General features: G+C 39.8%; 1 protein-coding gene across 2 annotated transcripts in view; it reads right to left on the bottom strand.

Moving 5' to 3' along the window:
- The window catches only part of LOC114666717 (rho guanine nucleotide exchange factor 33-like), a 40,842-nt gene extending 22,808 nt beyond the window's left edge, over positions 1 to 18,034 (bottom strand). The window contains exon 1 of one of the 2 annotated variants that reach the window (XM_028821684.2): positions 17,581 to 18,034. The gene's annotated coding sequence lies outside the window, so the exon portion shown is untranslated. The remainder of the gene's footprint in view (positions 1 to 17,580) is intronic. The other variant, XM_028821683.2, reaches the window with a different exon arrangement.
- Between the last annotated feature and the right edge of the window lie 1,649 nt (positions 18,035 to 19,683).

Raw genomic sequence — 19,683 nt, 5'->3', positions numbered from 1 at the left:
TAGGGATCTTGTTTTCTTTTGCACTTCTTTTTTTTTTTTTTCATCATGATGATCATGCAACTTACTTGGTGACACTTCAGTCAACACAGAAAGTGATCCAGTATACTGTGTGAAATTGTTCTTCCAGTAAGGGTTTTGACAAATTCATAATACTGGTACACTAAAAAAATGTGTAAACACTTTCAACATAAAATACATACAAAAGGAAACAGAAAATGTGGTTTTGTGCCGATATACTAGTTTCTTAAAGGGAGCATCTTTTTGTATGAGAACTGAGCTTATCATTGTAATAATATAGGAAAACGGGACAGAAAGAAGCTGTGTCTTGTGCTGTTTTTGCTTGTCAGAGGCTATGTGAACATGCAAGTGAGTGAAAAGGAGAGAAAAACAAGCTGCACTTTTATTGGTTCAGGAGAGCTAAATACAGTGCATCCAGAAAGTATTCACAGCGCATCACTTTTTCCACATTTTGTTATGTTACAGCCTTATTCCAAAATGGATTAAATTCATTTTTTTTCCTCAGAATTCTGCACACAACACAGGCCTGATTGGTGGATTGCTGCAGAGATGGTTGTCCTCCTGGAAGGTTCTACTCTCTCCACAGAGGACCTCTGGAGCTCTGACAGAGTGACCATCGGGTTCTTGGTCACCTCCCTGACTAAGGCCCTTCTCCCCTGATTGCTCAGTTTAGATGGCCAGCCAGCTCTAGGAAGAGTCCTGGTAGTTTTGAACTTCTTCCACTTACGGATGATGGAGGCCACTGTGCTCATTGGGACCTTCAAAGCAGCAGAAATGTTTCTGTAACCTTCCCCAGATTTGTGCCTCGAGACTATCCTGTCTCGGAGGTCTACAGACAATTCCTTTGACTTCATGCTTGGTTTGTGCTCTGACATGAACTGTCAACTGTGGGACCTTATATAGACAGGTGTGTGCCTTTCCAAATCATGTCCAATCACCTGAATTTACCACAGGTAGACTCCAATTAAGCTGCAGAAACGTCTCAAGGATGATCAGGGGAAACAGGATGCATCTGAGCTCAATTTCGAGCTTCACAGCAAAGGCTGTGAATACTTATGTACATGTGCTTTCTCAATTTTTTTATTTTTAATAAATTTGCAAAAACCTCAAACTTTTTTCACATTGTCATTATGGGGTGTTGTATGTAGAATTCTGAGGAAAAAAATGAATTTAATCCATTTTGGAATAAGGCTGTAACATAACAAAATGTGGAAAAAGTGATGCGCTGTGAATACTTTCTGGATGCACTGTATCTGCAATCAAATCTGTTTGAGCAGCAGAGTGTTAACGCGTTTTTAATGAATAAGAGATGCAACTGTGTTGACTTTCTTATTCATTTCATCTTATTCATTCATCTGTTACACATTATCTGTTAAATGTTTCAGTCTAAAACATATGTACAAATACATTATAACAGTATCTGTCTAAACCATTAGAATGTTTAGATATGTATTTTTTGTCATACCACCCACTCGTAAATGCACCATGCCTGTAAAATGCAATGAGTCCCATTCATCTTCTCATACACAGTAAGCCTAAAGGAATTTGGTAGAGACAAAACACAGCTGACATCTTATGACCAACTAAACACAATATGCACAGCAATTAAATCCACTTTTGTTTATTGTCCAGTTTCTTATTTATATCAACTGTGGCATGGAGAGTCTTTAGTATGTCCTAATAAAATAATTGAATGTAATAAGTCATATTGTAATTAACAATGCTTCATATCTGAGATCTGCTCTATTTACATCTACACTGACAGGACTTCACATTTATATGCATTCTTCAAGCAACAGCATGTAAAGTAAAAACATTTTTAATGATGTTCAGATTCACTCAGGTGTCCTTTCAAATGGACACTGTCAGCCAAAACCTACTAGCACAGAAAGTGCAAGTCTGGCTTGAGCTACACAGAGGCTCTGTAACCAAAAGAATAAACAATGAAAGATAAATTCCTTGAAAAAAGTCATTCTCCCCCTCCAAAAAATACAAATTAAGAGTGAACTAACTTCTACCACAATGGAGAAACAAACTCCATTTAATGTGTGCTTGCGTAAAAATCACTGCTAGCACATGTCACCATTATATCTTTGGGAGCTTTTCCCTCAGGTACTCTGCATTTCCTACCATTTTCCAAAGACATGCCAAATAACTGATGCGGTATGAGAGAGTAAATGAAGCTGTGTGCGCATTAGTATTCCCTGCAATGGATGCCGCACCATCCAGATGTGATACAGTAGCTTCCTTGTGTCTTAATTTGTTTGGTTTAGATTCAGGCCCACTGAAACTGGAATTAACCAGTTCAGAAACCAAGAGATGAAAAATCAGTTTCTCACCCTAATATATGAAAGGTTAATAAATACTGTGAAATTACCACAATACCTATACTGTCACATACCATTTATACAAATTGTAGTGCAATTAAAGACCAGCCTGAGATTGATGTCAGAAGGTTTATTGTTTTTAAAATAATAAGGAATTGGCTTATAAACTGACATTTTCTGTTTTCATGACACAAATAATAAGAGCCACCACAGCTCAGGTGCCCACTGTTTGGAATTAGTGGTCTGCATCTTTAATACAGTGTGTTACTATGCAAAAGATATACATTTTAGTTTCTTTATCACTACTGAAAAATAATAGTTTTTTTTCATTTCAAGCACATTTTTATAAGCCATCCACTTTCCTTTTGCTCTCATTTTATTAAGTGGAAACAAGCTTTAGTAACAGAGGAGTATGTCTATATTAAAAGGCTGACAACTGAGTTACATCCTTGTATTTGGGTTGCAGTATGTCTCTATTTTAATTGGAGTTGACTTTTAACTTTTTATGACTGCACAGACTAGAAGGAGGTAACCAGAGGACTAGACAGGTAGATAGAGGAGTGTTCATTCTGGGATTCTGCTCAAACAACAATACCTATCCACGTTCAGCTCTGCTGGTCTCCTCCAATGCTGCAATTAAATCATAACTTAATCTATGAGAACCTTCTTGCAGTTGCTTGTTCAAGCAGAAGAAAACAGTTGGTTGGAGATCAGGCTCTCTAATTGCACAGCTTCATTTTGAGTACACTGCAGATTTGAACTATGATTCAGACGCAGCAGAATTAATAACCTCATTCCTAATTGGTACTTCCTGGGTTTATTCATTGATGACATATAAAAACTTACAGTACTGGTGGAACTAAAATCTTTCGGTACTGTAGAAATGACAGGACCATTGCTGTTTTCATCTCATTACGGTCTCCACTTCATATATTTTGACGAAGTACCAGCTCCTTAATAAATATCAATATTTATGGACCTTCTTTTACACAGAAGACAGAGTATATTTGCCCTGTTTGCTTTTACGGTGTGTTGAATGTCATTGTTAGGAGTCAGGGGAGCTCATTATTCCAGCTTTGTTTTCATAGCATTTTCTAATTTCATCTCTGCAACCATGACGCTCCACAGTGTAACTTCCATCAGTGTTTTAACCGTTACTAGATACGGAACACATATTTGTCATTTCAATTATTTATTGCATCTATAAATAAGCTTATGGACATTATTATTGACTCTAGCCACAGAAACATTTCAACATTAAGAATCAAGTCATTAAACATACTGCATGTAAAGGCTGTCAGGAGCCAATATAGGCTCAGGAACAGGCACATTTGATTAATGATATGAAAACAAACAAGAAGTATATGAAACGCAATTTAAAAGTTGCTAAAAGTCAACACCAGAGTAATCTGTAAACACAACCGCACCCTAATGTTTCTAAAATGTAGTAGGGCTTAATAATTACAAACTAAACTTTCAATCACATTGGATTCACATTTGCTCGCTTTAATTAACTTAATGCTTTCTGGGTCTGTTGCAGTGTGCCACAACCTTGGGATGATCCCATGCTGATCTGGTCTTAGTACGTATTTACGGTAAAAAGACTAACGTTTGGCTTTAAAGCTGTTGCAGTGGGCCCCAGAGCTGCAGACTAGCAGTGGATCAAGACTAAGACTAAGTGCAGCTGTAATGTGCTTCTTGGAGTCAGAAAGGGAACAAAAGTGTGTACCCAACTTAGACCACCTCATGAGCAGATTTAACAAACTTAGCATGGTGGGTAATGTTACAAAATGAATTCCACATGCATCAGACAGACTGTTATAGACATGAAAAAGCACAACTTTTACCATAAAAAAGATGGAAACCATATTTTATATTTCTGTTTTAACTGAAGTATAGCCTGATATTGAATCAAATTTATTTAACTCGATACTATAGAAAAAGACAAGTGATTCATGCAAATATTTATATTGTATAATATAAGAGACAGAAAAATACAGATCAGCTTAATTTAACCATTAATCTTCAGTAAAGCGGCACAGAGTTATAAAGTTCTCCATTGTTCTCCACATCTGATATGAGATCTCTCATAATATTTATCCTATAGAGCTTAAACTCTACTGTAAAGTTTGCACTGCAATGAGACATTTTTTTACAAATATTGTTTTGCTTTTGACTAGGTATTTTGAATGCTTTTGTGACTGTTGGATTAATTCAGTTATTAGGAAAAGCTGGGTGCACAATAAATGACAAGCTTCCACTCTTCTGTACTATCTACATAATTAGGAAATAAATGGCAGCAAGACCAGGGGGGTATTTTCTGTACGTCGCTTAAATCATCTGATGATAGATGCCTCATCTTGGATAAGTTAATGCCAGTGAAACTCATCTGGGATAAGTCGGTTTTTCAAATGCAGCCATGTAGTAGATTAGTCTAGCTGGATCTAATCATCTGAGATGAATGTGCACGCTGAGTGAAAAGCCCATATATATTGAGTCTAGAAAACATGATCAGCAAGTCTTTGATAGGCTATAACAAAATGACGAAAGAACAGGCGCATTTTTTTTTTCACACAAGCGGAGCAGGACCTTTTATTCGAAGGACATGAAGAATTTCAAGATTTAATATGCACAAAGGGTAACACTGCAAAAGCAGCCCAAACCAGAAAAGACGGCTGGCAAAAAGTGGCCGACAAATTAAACGCTAAGTAGTGTGCATTGTACTTACTGAATGCAGCGTTTCATTTCCTATGTGTCAGATTAATTAGATAGATAGATAGATAGATACTTTATTAATCCCAAGGGGAAATTCACATTTAATATATTAAATATGCATGTAAATTCATGTTTAATATGTCATAATTCCAGATCAGACGTGAGCACAAGGAGAACATGGGAACAAGTTAAAGTGAAGTACAAGAATATACTTCAAACTGGTAAATATTGGTATATAACTATTTAAAGAATTGTTGACATAAAGAATCATATATAATATAAAAAACATTAATTCCAAAGCTAATAAGAAGGCAGACAAGCAAAAAACAGGTGGAGGTCCACGCGGTCCAGACTTGCAGAAGAATTGGCTCTCCAGCAAAATGCCCATCACCCTGTTTCTGAGGGCATTCCAGGGCAAAGCTCCTCCTCAGAACCAGTGGCAGGATGCACTGGTGTTGGGTCAGTTGCAGGGAATGTCATATCCCTAGAACCTGTGTCTGACCAACGAGATATTGACGAAGGTCAAATATTTGATGAAGACACTGTGTCTGATAATTCGGATCTGCGTACAATCCAGTGCCCCAATCACATTTGGAAATCCTGGGTAATGAGAATGTTAGGCTGATTGTGAGATTCTTCATGGAACTGTGGGTGTTTTTGCCTGTGTGTTGCCTACCTGCAATAGCATGAAACGCCTCTTCTATTGTCTGGAAACACTATGAAAACCCAAAGGAAATATTTCAGAGCCAAACAGACTTTACAAATTCGCCGGCAAACTGCACTTTTAGATAGATTTTCCACATCGCCTACAGTATATAAAAAAAGTTCCATTTGCAAAAAACCTCAAAGCAATGCATGCTGTGTGGTTGTGAGAGCCCGACTTTGCCTAGTTTGACTTCGAATATAAGGTGCTAATAAATCTTTGAGGTACAATATTCCCCCTCGGCTAAAGCGGTATCTTTCGAAAAGAATTTCTTCCGGGAGCAATAAAGGATCTTGCCGATCGCGCAAAACCCCCTCTAAATGAATTTCTCTTCTTATAATTTGCGCACCGATATCAATAGGTTGCTCATTCATGAACGGTGAAGCCATGTCTTAATGAATTCCACGCACCGTCACTGATTACGTGTGTAAACTAATCCTTGTTTACATAGAACAAACCTGCTCCGAGCATGTTTGAGGATTTGGATGTGTTCCTATGACAACACATCCAGCAAGAGTTTCGAAAAACCAACAGATCCAGGATCAGGCCAAATCGTCAACAATTACATCCGGCTAAACGAGTAATCCACGTACGAAAGATACCCCCCAGATTAAGACCCCCACAGGCCCCAGGGTGTCATACTCATATACTTACTCTTTGAACATCACATATAAAAATAAAACAAGCCAGAGGGGTGGTCTGTCTTAGATATTTAAGCCAAAGGGAGGCAATATGATGTACAAGTATCCATGTATATGTGTTGTGTAGAAGAATGTAAGGTAAAACTGAAACAGAAAAAGGCCAGCATTACTTTTTTTCTTACATATGCCAAGACCCTACAGTGCACATGAAGGTCTCCCTGATGGTAGATCCGCCAAGGAGTTACAGAGAAACAATTTTGCTTCAGATATGATCCATCCATCCATTGTCTCCTGCTTATCCGAGGTCGGGTCGCGGGGGCAGCAGCTTAAGCAGAGATGCCCAGATTTCCCTCTCCCCGGCCACTTCTTCTAGCTCTTCCGGGAGAATCCCGAGGCATTCCCAGGCCAGCCGGGAGACATAGTCCCTCCAACGTGTCCTGGGTCTTCCCCGGGGCCTCCTCCCGGTTAGACGTGCCCGGAACACCTCACCAGGGAGGCGTCCAGGAGGCATCCTGATCAGATGCCCGAGCCACCTCATCTGACTCCTCTCGATGCGGAGGAGCAGCGGCTCTATTCTGAGCCCCTCCCGGATGACTGAGCTTCTCACCCTATCTTTAAGGGAAAGCCCAGACACCCTGCGGAGGAAGCTCATTTCAGCTGCTTGTATTCGCGATCTCGTTCTTTCGGTCACTACCCATAGCTCATGACCATAGGTGAGGGTAGGAACATAGATCGACTGGTAAATTGAGAGCTTCGCCTTGCGGCTCAGCTCCTTTTTCACCACGACAGACCGATGCAACGCCCTCATTACTGCGGATGCCGCACCAATCCGCCTGTCGATCTCACGCTCCATTCTTCCGTCACTCGTGAACAAGACCCCGAGATACTTGAACTCCTCCACTTGGGGCAGGATCTCGCTACCAACCCTGAGAGGGCACTCCACCCTTTTCCGGCTGAGGACCATGGTCTCGGATTTGGAGGTGCTGATTCTCATCCCAGCCGCTTCACACTCGGCTGCGAACCGATCCAGAGAGAGCTGAAGATCACGGCCTGATGAAGCAAACAGGACAACATCATCTGCAAAAAGCAGTGACCCAATCCTGAGCCCACCAAACCGGACCCCCTCAACGCCCTGGCTGCGCCTAGAAATTCTGTCCATAAAAGTTATGAACAGAATCGGTGACAAAGGGCAGCCCGGGCGGAGTCCAACTCTCACTGGAAACGGGTTCGACTTATTGCCGGCAATGCGGACCAGGCTCTGGCAATGATCGTACAGAGACCGAACAGCCCTTATCAAGGGGGCCGGTACCCCATACTCTTGGAGTACCCCCCACAGGATTCCCCGAGGGACACGGTCGAATGCCTTTTCCAAGTCCACAAAACACATGTAGACTGGTTGGGCAAACTCCCATGCACCCTCCAGGACCCTGCTAAGGGTATAGAGCTGGTCCACTGTTCCGCGACCAGGACGAAAACCACACTGTTCCTCCTGAATCCGAGGCTCGACTATCCGACGGACCCTCCTCTCCAGGACCCCTGAATAGACTTTTCCAGGGAGGCTGAGGAGTGTGATCCCTCTGTAGTTGGAACACACCCTTCGATCCCCCTTCTTAAAGATGGGGACCACCACCCCGGCCTGCTAATCCAGAGGCACTGTCCCTGATGTCAATGCGATGTTGCAGAGGCGTGTCAACCAAGACAGTCCTACAACATCCAGAGCCTTGAGAAACTCCGGGCGTATCTCATCCACCCCCGGGGCCCTGACACCAAGGAATTTTTTGACCACCTCAGTGACCTCAGTCCCAGAGATAGGGGAGCCCACCTCTGAGTCCCCAGGCTCTGCTTCCTCACTGGAAGGCATGTTAATGGGATTGAGGAGGTCTTCGAAGTACTCCCCCCACCGACCCACAACGTCCCGAGTCGAGGTCAGCAGCGCACCATCCCCACCATATACAGTGTTGACACTGCACTGCTTCCCCTTCCTGAGACGCCGGATGGTGGACCAGAATCTCCTCGAAGCCGTCCGAAAGACTTTTCAGATATGATGTTACTAACAATTACCTTTCTTGTCATTACTTTCTGTATAGCGATTTCAGGGCCTTTTTATATGGTCAAAATAAAGAACATTTGCAATAACATCGACACTCATTTAAATCAAGTGTAGCTTAACAATTGTAATAATTAAAAGTTTACATGAGGACACACTTTTCCCACATGCTGTGTTCCTTTAAATACCGAAAAAATGTGTAGCAGTACATCATTAATTGAGACACAACACCCGGATGTGGAATCTGAATTCAGGTTGCTCCATTCCCATTTTACTTAAAATTAGAAAAGAAAAGCATATTAGTTTAATAAGTAACAGTCCAGTAATTCTTTAGAGTTTTCCAGGCATTTGTTATTGTTGTCCAGAATTCATTAAGCATTATAGTCTGTTGGTAAACTTTTTGACACTTTAGTCTCTTTGAGTTACAAATCCTAATTAAAGGAATACTCTACCAAAAGTCATATTTTTTTTACCTATTCCTTATCCTGTATTGTTAACAGTGATATGTTCATGGAGATAAAAAGTATGATACAATGGGCTTGAATGGGTGCTGGCAGAAGGACCAATTATGAACAACAGCAAACAATATCAAAATGTCCATCAAAATCCCAAATTGCTCGTGTTATATAATCTACATGTTAGTTATCCAGTCATATGCTCACAACATCCAAAACACATGCATTTTTTGCCAAATAAATATTTCTGGAAAATAAGAGTAGTGCGGGAAAGTGAAGTGTGCTCTGGTGAATGACGGTTACTGAATGTAAAGGATAAGTTTTATATTTTTAAAATCAAAGCTATGTCTTCACAAGCATAGTACATAAGCATTTGCCACATGAAATTGTGTTCCAAAGTTAAGCATTTTCTATAAATTAAAAAAAAAAATACATATCCACGTCTAGTGTTTTATAATTTAACCTATGGGGCAGGGAACATCACTGGAAAATAAAAGCCCACAAACTTACCAAATACATCTTCTTTGACGTGTCAAAATAAAACATGCCTTCCTTCCTTCTAATACATGTTTGTGACAATAAAGGGAATTTGGAAATAAATCTTTCTATTGCATATTCCTGGTACTATTTTCCTCAAGGTAGGGATGCATTTTCTATTTGCTTGTCTGATACCAGTAGTCTTCCAGGGAGAGGTTATCACATAAATATGGAAGTAAATCAACACAATACAAAGCACGTGGCACAAACAGTTTACTGTGATTTTGTCTTTCAAAAAAGGAAATAACGTCCTTGGGGGTGAAAGATTGTTGCAGAAGAAGACAAGCTCTGAGCAAGCATGCGCTGCAGGTCTTTAAAAATGGCTAAATCTCATAATATTAGTGATTTTTTTGTTCAGATATTATGGGAGGTATTTTCTGGAAAAATTAAAATGATTTATAAAATTAAAATGCAATCTCTCTTTTGCAACTTCATTTTCAAAGTCAGCATGCAAAATGCTGCAAAAATGAAAATGAAACAACACCATTTGCAATTTCATTTTCTGCCTGAACCGTGGTGAAGCTGCAAAAATGAAAAGTAAAATGCAAATAAGTACTAGCGCCACCTGCTGCTCATTGAATTTTTTTTTTCCACTTTGCATTTTCATTTTCAAGTTCTCAACATGCAAATAGCGAGGATCAATGGGTGGGGCTTTGTACCTCAATTTCCCACAATTCTTTGTCCTTCCATAGCTGTAGAGCCACTTTGATCGACAGAATACTTCTCACTTCGACTGTGTTTAATTCATGTGTTTTTGATTTTTTTCACCCCCGTACTGCAAGGTTCACAGTGAAACTGTCTCACAAAATCCGAAGACCATGCATAATTGTAGTTCTGAAGTAATTAATGTGCAATTTAGTTACAATATTTATCATGATAGAAATTAGCCTTTATTATGTTATAATTAACATTTATTTACACTGAAGTAGAAAAGGGTTGCTTTGTATTTTTGTACATAATATTATAGTGTAGCGTCAACACAGAGTACCACAATAGCGTTTTCATCTTTAAGGTGGTTTGCTATCCTTAAAAGGACTGCTTACCTTTTGCTGTACTAGTTTGAAAAGCCCATGCGACTGTGCACGGCTGCTGTTTTCATAGGCCCTGTTTCTATTGGTGATACAATGCCAGCTCAATCTTTCGGTGACTCATCCCTACTTTATGTAACTTGTCCTGTGCCGTTGCATAGCTCATGCTTCAAAGTCACTGTCCCCAGAGACCACTTCTAACTCCTTGCAACAGTGCACAAACTTGTCCACATGGCTGGGTGGTCTTCTCTCCCGCTTCAGTCATACAGAAGGTGTTGAGGGCACATCAGCAGGGTTTGGCAGTGCTGTGTTGTCAGATGGCGTAGCAAGAATGTTGCGTGCTACACTGGCATGTAGCACAACCGGGATGTTATGTGTTGTGCTATTGTTCGGTGCAGCAGGTATTTTCAATGCAGGTCAGCTGTAGGCAAGCAGGCACACCTCCTGGTGTGGAGATGCAGATGTACCTGTCTCTATACTATTTTCATTTCCTGAACTGGTGCTGCAAACCGCTTTCCAGGACTGGATATCAGCTTTGAGTGGTGAATGAGCTGCTCAGATTTCTGTGTCTCAGCTCTCTTCATTCTTGTACTGCTTCTGCAAATGGTACTCCAGGCTACAGATCTGAGCCTCGAGGCTCTCTAGCACCTCCACCGAAGAGTACAATATAATACTACAAAAATACAAAGCATTTTGTTTCCACTTCAGTGTAAATAAATGTAAACTATTATGTAATAAAGGCTAATTTTTGTCATGTTAAATATTGTAATTAAATTGCACATTCATTTTTTCAGAACTACAGTTATGCATGGTCTTCGGATTCTGTGAGACAGTTTTCCTGTGAAGCTCGCAGTACGGGGGTGAAAAGATCACAACCACATTAACTAAACACAATCGAAGTGAGAAGTATTCTGTCAATCAAAGTGGCTCTACAGCTATGAAGGACAAAGAATTGTGGGAAATTGAGGTATAAAGCCCCACCCATTGACCCTCGCTATTTGCATGTTGAGAACTTGAAAATGAAAACGCGAAGTGAGAAATGTAGAGAAAAGCCAAGCAAAATGACACCTTTTATTGGCTAACTAAAAAAAAGATTACAATATGCAAGCTTTCGAGGCAACTCAGGCCCCTTCTTCAGGCAAGATCAAGCTTTCGAGGCAACTCAGGCCCTATCTTGCCTGAAGAAGGGGCCTGAGTTGCCTCGTAAGCTTGCATATTGTAATCTTTTTTTTAGTTAGCCAATAAAAGGTGTCATTTTGCTTGGCTTTTCTCTACATTCATAATAGCTAACACGGTACAACACCCTAGTACTAAGTGAGAAATGAAAATTCTATGAGTAGCATATGGTGCCAGTGCTTATTTGTGTTTTAGCAGAAAATGAAATTGCAAATGGGGTTGTTTCATTTTCATTTTTGCAGCATTCTTGCACGCAAACTTTGAAAATGATTTTGAAAAAGCAAGATTGCATTTTCATTTTATAATTTTCATTTTAATTTTACTTTTTGCAGAAAATACCTCCCATACACATATAAGCTATATTTCAAGTGTAATCTCAAGACACGGATCAATGCTCAACAACTTTCTTGGTGTTAGGAATTATTCTGTTACAGGCAACTGATCACTGTGCAGGCACCTGTGGTTAGGACACCTGGTGGTTGTTATGGAAGTGTCCTCAGAGGTCACAACCTGATTACTGTGATGCAATGGGTATAAAAAGTCTTCTGAGGCAATTTTCTCCTACCTGTGCTATCAATTTAAAAAAAAAAATAAAATAAAAGATGGCAAAACGAATTAGACGATCTACAAGTCTCCAACTTAAAGTTTAAATCCGAACAATATATTCAATCTCTTTTCGCTGTTCCATTATTTCACCAAGTAATAATTTCAGTTTGTTTGTGCTAATGCGATTTTTACTATCCTTTTTTTTGAGACTTTCAAATTTTCGTACTTCCACTATCTATAACCTGCTCTGCATGTGTACCGCGCCAACATTTTTGAATTCTTTACGACGTTCTACTTTGTCATCTACTCTTTGCATTTTATTTCCGGCCCTGGGGGTGGTTAAATCTCTTGACACAAAGTCTCGTCTCGCGGGACGTGAAAGTGTCTCTCTGAGAAAGTCGCGTCTCGTCTCTCATCCCAAGATTTTTTTGTTATAGTAGACTGAAATTCTATTACTTTTTAAAAATATTTGTGCTTCATTTGTTTGTGTATTGAACTTTGCTTATGACCTTAACTCGGTTTCTTGTTTTGGCCTTGACACTCGTTTTTCTTCAATCTCTGTTTGCCCTGCAGACATTCCACCTGCCTTGAAAAATGGATCTATTCATAAGTTGTTAGGCTTTTGTTTTCTAGACAACCAATGTCTGATATGATTTCATTATAAAATGCCAGGAGAGGCTATGTATTTTTAAAATTTACAGAAAACACTTAACTTTAGAACACAATTTAACATGAAAAATGCATATACAGTACATTCTGAAAAAATAACTTGGACTTGAAAAATACCAAACTTATCCTTTAAGACCCCCTCCTAAACAACCCACCAATTCCTCCCATTCCTTGGTCAAGAGCACTGTCCTCATTTCAAATGTTCAAACATGGGATAAGGAACAGATAAAAAACAATGACCAGCTTTAGGTTCAGTATTCATTTAAGTCTTCTTTATTACTTTATCTGCTCTCTAAGTGGAGAGGTAGTATCTTATTTGTTTGGAGCAGTTTTTATAGCTAAATGACCTGTAATTTACTTTCTGGGACGCAGTTATTAAAACCAATCAAAGCCAGCAAAGCAGTGAACCCTATAAAACCATCACAACAATTTACATTATGAAAAATATCAAAACTTTACTTGGTTAGGGGGTAGCTCATGTTCACATAAAAAAATCAAAGGTTACTATTTAATTAAATAATTCACTTGCTTTTTATTATTTTCTGACTATTTCAATCAGGTCCCTCAAGTGCAGGAAAAAGTAGGGCAAATTCCCAGAGATTCTGCATCACTTGTGAGAATCAGTGAAGACAGGCTGGTTTCTGCAAGACTCCCAGAAGTTCAAGAGACTTAATATTTATTAGCATAAAATGCAATTTTATGGGTTGATACCTAGCACCCACATGCAGCTATGTCTGCCCACCTGGTGATGTGTCCAACGCAGCTAGAAGCTTGGAATTCACACACAATCTGCTTTCAGTAATGATTCACTGTAATTACACTACAGCCTTTGAAAGGCAACTCAAAGAATGTATGTCACAGTTAAGCTAACAAAAGGATCCCCAGGGTGGAAGGGGCTGGGGTGATGGGGGTATGCAAGTATTTGGCACACAATAGTCCTTTTACCATATTCAGCTTCAGTCTTCGTGAAGGACATCTGATCTAACTACACAGTGCTGCTGGCAGAGAGAGATGAGAACAAAAACTCAGTCATGCTGGAAGGATTTTTTTCAGTCTGGAGATTCCTTATGTTCACTTAAATGAAGTAAAGGTCAGAGGTCAGATGGCTTTGTTTGCCAATGCATACAATCTTCATTCTCAAGGATCTTTACTCATCTAACACAATCAGAGACAAGTATACAAACAGTTCATAACTGTGTTTTGTGCATTTATCTTCCTAGAAGACCTTAAAAAGGAATAGCAGAAAAAAACAGCTCTATCTTGATTTTATTCCATTAAAGAGTGGCAAACAGCACTTTGACAGCGCATCTTATGGCCTTAGAACGTTTAAGACAAGTGCCAGTGATAATACACCAACAGCTGAAGGAAATTAGGGTGGGCACCAAAAGCAATGTACATGCCATGAACTAAGACATACAAAAAAAACTATATGTCACACATAACATTCAGCTTAATATCCATATATGTGTAGTCATCCAAATTTACAACAAACTGGAGAGGTATTCAGACTGCTGCACAATATTTGAAATAGAAAAACAAAGAAAGGTCTGTCAGGTCAAAAGCAGTGTGCAATCAAAAAGGTATCATCTCGAGATAATGCCATGTTAATACATATTTATGGTTTCAGGCCTGTCCTTTACATTCAGTTCCATTGAGGGATTCACTTGAATTGCATATTAACAACTGATAAAATTTAGTTTGAGTGCAGCTGTGCAACTTGACACTGACACTCTAATGGGTACAAAAGCGGCATACTAATTAAAGCTACCCATAAGACTGATTTAACAGACTTAGTATTGTGCTTTATGGTATAAAATTAAATCTAATAGGCACTAAACAAACTGGTTTGACTATGAAAATACATACATTTGCCAATTCTTGAGATTGACCTGTTACAAAACATATGATTAATAAATTTATTTTGCATGCCAAAATTATAACTTAAATAAGCACAATATATGATGTAGGTGTATGTAATTCTATTGAAGTTTTTAAAAACACAGCATTTTGAAATTAATAATCAGTCTAAATTGTACTATACAGTATATAAGAACACAGAGAGAAAAGCTTCTAAGCAGAATATAAAGCCTACAAAGGCAGTATGCCCTGATAACCCTGCTTAATTAAGTTAAACTGAAATACGTTTTATCTCTGAACTTACTGGTTGTACATTAAGAAAAAATAAGGAAAAAATGTGCAGTTATCAATAGTAAGTTCACAATACAATCCATTATGTTAATTCTAGAGAAAACCATTTTACACTGATTTGTCATGGAATGAAAAATGTTTAAATCCTTCTAATAAGCCGACTAACCACATAGATTCCATGAAATATTTTGAATGTACAATATGATTTAATTTCTAATGTTTTCAGTTTTTTCATGCAGATGTAAGATTGTGATGCCATTTTTCTGCTCTGCCACTTTAAATTTGACAGCAAGGATATTGCTGCCTCTCATTAATTATCGGCGCGACTCTCTTAATGAGCAATTAGGTACGCAGCTGACAGAACAGTCTGTAAACATCACCCCAGAACAGAGCTGACTGTTCAACACAGCCCTGATTCTATTCAGTTAATCCCTTGTGGTGAACTAGTAATGCACGGGCTGTTTGGCACCATATCAAGACAACCGCAGTGAAGTACCATACGAGCAGGACGTCACCCTCATATCTACTATAGCTACACTGCAGCTAACTCCTTGATCCCCACAGCTATGTTTACTTCTGAAAATTTCCAGAGAATAAAGTAAAAGCTGCATCTCTCCAGAGGACTTTCTACCTACTCTAATTGCTTTCTCAAAATTATTCCTCTAGTATAATTCCTACAGGAAATACAGTGTCAAAATAAAAAAAAGAATCCGAAAATAAATAAAATGGCAGTATTTCTGCTTATTAACTATAGGTTCACATATATTCACTGGCGAAAATATTAGGTCCTATACACTGGTAGTGAAAGAAAGCAAGTTTGGAAAATAAATGGATATTTATACACACACACATATATATATATATATATATACACGAGAGAGAGAGAATCTATTCATATTTTCACTGCGTCTTAGTGAGTTTTCTCCATGTAGTTCTGGTTTTCTTCTCACATCTCAAGTGTGTCCTAGGATAAGTGAAGCCTCTGAGGACTTCTGGTGTGAGTGTGGATGCATGCCTCCCTGCAATGGACTGACATGTCCAGGGCAAGCAGCCAGATGGCTGCTGAAATAGTAGGTATGGAAAACTGAATCATTGCCTGTATGGTACTCAGCCATCTCTTTATTCATTTCCAGTCTTAATTGTACCCAAATACAGTATTAACTAATTAGGTAACAAACAGAACTAAAAATTACAATACTGTATATGAGTTTACATAAGGATTAGGCAGAGATTATACAGCACAAAATTAGGATAATATGATTAATTTCCAAGCAATGCAAGACCCAAAGTATTAGCATACACAAAACCTTAAATCCCTTAACAGTGATACAATCTTACATTTGATTAGAACATATTTTGGCAAAATACTGCAACAAAGTGTTTTTAATTGTTTACTCATATATCTTCTGTATACACCTATTGTTTGTGCCAAGTGATCAGGGTCACAGTCTGCGTGATTCGGTGGTCTTTTGTGTACCGTCTGAGAAGAAATGAATACTAATTCATTTTTTATCTTGATTAAAGTATTGTTATCCACTTGTCTGCACTTGGAAAAAATATTCAGCCACCTGAGGCTGAAAGAAGTACAGCATATACTAAAATTCGAAGGACAGAATTCCACCTCCATTATAATTTGTAGTTTAAACGTGAAAGTGAATTGTTACTCATTAGTTGGCATTGTGGCATAGCTACAATGGGGCAAGGGGTGCAATGCACCCGGGCCCCGGGCCTCGGGAGGGCCCATCAGGCCTCTTTTTTTTTTTTTGCGAGCGCACGAAGCGCGCAGGTTTGGGGGCCCATTCAATGATGATTGCACCCGGGCCCCTGTGAACCTTGCTACGCCGTTGAGTAGGCAACTGCATTACTAACAATACAGTTGATTATCTCCACGTCTCAAAGAAACGGGTGTTTGGTGAGTGGCTTTAAACCGGCTCCGTATTGGCGAGTGTGTCGGATGGCGTACAGTAAGTGAGCCCTGCGACGGACCTTTAAACGGAGGGAGCCGGTCGTGTGCCCCCTCCACACCCCGCTATATCCCCATCTTTGGAGACAAAGGCAGCAGCGCTAACCACCGCTCCACTCTGGTAAATTATTATAGTGATTATTGTAAATGATGTTGCTGGAATGGGTCTGTTCACCGTGATCGTGAACTGGATGGATTTAATTGTAGCGAGTATTCTATACTATATACTATGACGGGTCTTATACACTCTGCACAGCTTTCACAAACGGTTTACATACAGCAATCCAAGATTAGCGCCACAACTTATTTATAAACAATACTCCTAACTGTCAAATTATGCAACAGTTACAAGAAAAACGTAAATAAATAAATAAAAGCCACACCATATCGGCTTTGGAGCAGCCCCAACGACATATAAACTGAACAAACGCCATCCTGCCAGCACTTTATCGTCGACGCCTCAAGGTTACGGTGTGTCGATTCGACTCTCGTACAGACAAAACTGAACAGAACTTGAAAAATATGCGAGTCGAACGGCGACATCACATCTGGCGCCGTTACTTGTCAGCGTTAGCACGTTTAATAGTTTCAGTTGCACAAAACTCACCAATTTTTGATCCCGCAAACTTCGAGGAAGCCGTGCGACTTGCGGCTCTCCATCCAAGGAGTCTTCAGTGGATGCGTTTTTACTTCTTCGGGTCTCCGGAGGTGACAGTCTATTTTTAGCATTCCTTCGGGGCAGAAACTGTCGATTACCAGGACTGCCGGGTGCCGCTAAAACGCCGGGGCACGCGCCCAATCGCGGCGTCGTGAAGCTCCGAGCGTTAAGCAGACTCGCTAGGGGCGAAACGCGCCGGCGCAGAAAGGCAGAGCGAGTGACTGGATCACTTGGAAGAAACCCGAGCGCTCCGTCCTTGATTCATCAGCGTGACGACATGTCTATGGGCTTTCTCCAGGTATGCCACTTTCCTCTCGCATCCGACAAGTTTAAACCATTTATCAGCTAAAACTGGAAACAAGGGTTGTGTCCTGCGCCAGACCATGGTTGGTTCCTGCTTTGTTTCCGATGCTGCCGGAATACGGTCCGGCACCATAGGGACCGTTGGGAAAGTAAATGGACGCTTTCAATTTACTATAAATATCCGTCATCGCTCCACCCAATTTCTAGTCTCGTTTTTTCAGTTACAGGGCGCCAGGGAGACCAAGTCAGTCAGGGAGAGGCAGGAACCAGCCCTGGACTGGGCGCCAGTCCAACGTATGAAACACTCATGCGCTCCCATTAAAACTCTCAGCGAATGTAAATGTAGAATTTCCTATTAACCCAAAGTCTTCCTTTTTGAGGTGTAGCAGGAAACCCACAACATGAATGCCCGCGTGGCTATCCCTGAAATCGAACCGTAGTCCGTAACACTCGGAGGTGGCATCACATGGACCGCTGCGGCATCAATGTACCATTTCAGGTTTTATTTAATTTTATTACAGTACATAATGACAACTGTCAGTTCAAAGTGAGAATGTTATGTTATAATATCTTTGGCCTTTTGGTCTCCAAATCACAGCATGTGAAAATATCAAGTTGAATGGCACCGCCTGACAATAGGAAATGCATCTGAAGTACTCAAAGACAAAGTTACTTCTGTATGTTTTTTTTTAAATATAATTAGATCAATTCTAGCTCCTTGTGAATTTCCCATTGGGATTAATAAAGTATCTATCTATCTATCTATCTATCTATCTATCTATCTATCTATCTATCTATCTATCTATATATCTATCTATCTACACGGAGCAAGGACCTTAATGAGAAAATGTGATTTATTTGTCACCAGGGCATAAAATAAAATCCTATAAAATAATGAAACACTTTTATTTCTTTTTATTATCAGTAGTGCTGAGATCCAGCCTAGAGATGTTTTAATGTGATAGTTTGGTCTTTCAGCAGCATGGTGTGCTTTATTGGTTAGTGCTGCCTCCTCGGAGCTCCAGCTAAACATTTAGTGAATCCATAAACCAAATGTCTGGTGCTGCTAGACGTCCAGATTTGATTTTATTATTATTATTAAAATGAGGCCACCAAAGTGGCTTAGTATTGTTGCCTCACAGGTACAGTGCCAGATCTAGCCTGCTGCCCTAGGCAGAGATGAAAATGTTGCGCCCAAACCACACAGCTTTTGTGTTTCAAGCACACTGTTACATAGTTATTAGATTGAAAAAGTGGGATGAGATTTGGAGGGGTTCCCTTGGATTTTGACAAAATGCTGCCTGTATAAACTTTGATTCTCGCTATACATTTTGACGCCCCCAGACGACCTCCTAGTTCAACTGTTCAACTATAAGGCAGAGGTGCCCCTGCCCTTCCTCCCAAATCACAAACACATACTGGTATGCATTTTAGGTGAAGTGGTGATTTCAAATTGATCCAATGTGTATCTGTCTGCGCAGGCTCTGCAGTTGACTGGCACCCGCTCCAAGCCTCCTTCCTGACATGCTGCTGTGGTGACCCTGAATTGGATTATTCAGGTTTGAGAGTGTTACGTTGTTGTTATTTCAAGATGGTGGAAATTAGGCATGTAGTGCGTGTGCTGTGTAAACATGGGTCTAATGTGAAACAAATAAGCCTGTTTTTCATAAACTGTTCTGTCCTGGTACAATGAGTTTTTTAGACAGTGTTTTATAAGATGTAGGCATTGTTAGAGAGAACTTTAGGACT

This window comes from Erpetoichthys calabaricus, chromosome 16 (genome assembly GCF_900747795.2).
Source record: "Erpetoichthys calabaricus chromosome 16, fErpCal1.3, whole genome shotgun sequence".
NCBI classification, from domain to species: Eukaryota; Metazoa; Chordata; class Cladistia; order Polypteriformes; family Polypteridae; genus Erpetoichthys; species Erpetoichthys calabaricus.
The sequence above is the reverse complement of the archived record's forward strand: the minus strand, read 5'-3'. Positions and strand labels throughout refer to the sequence as shown.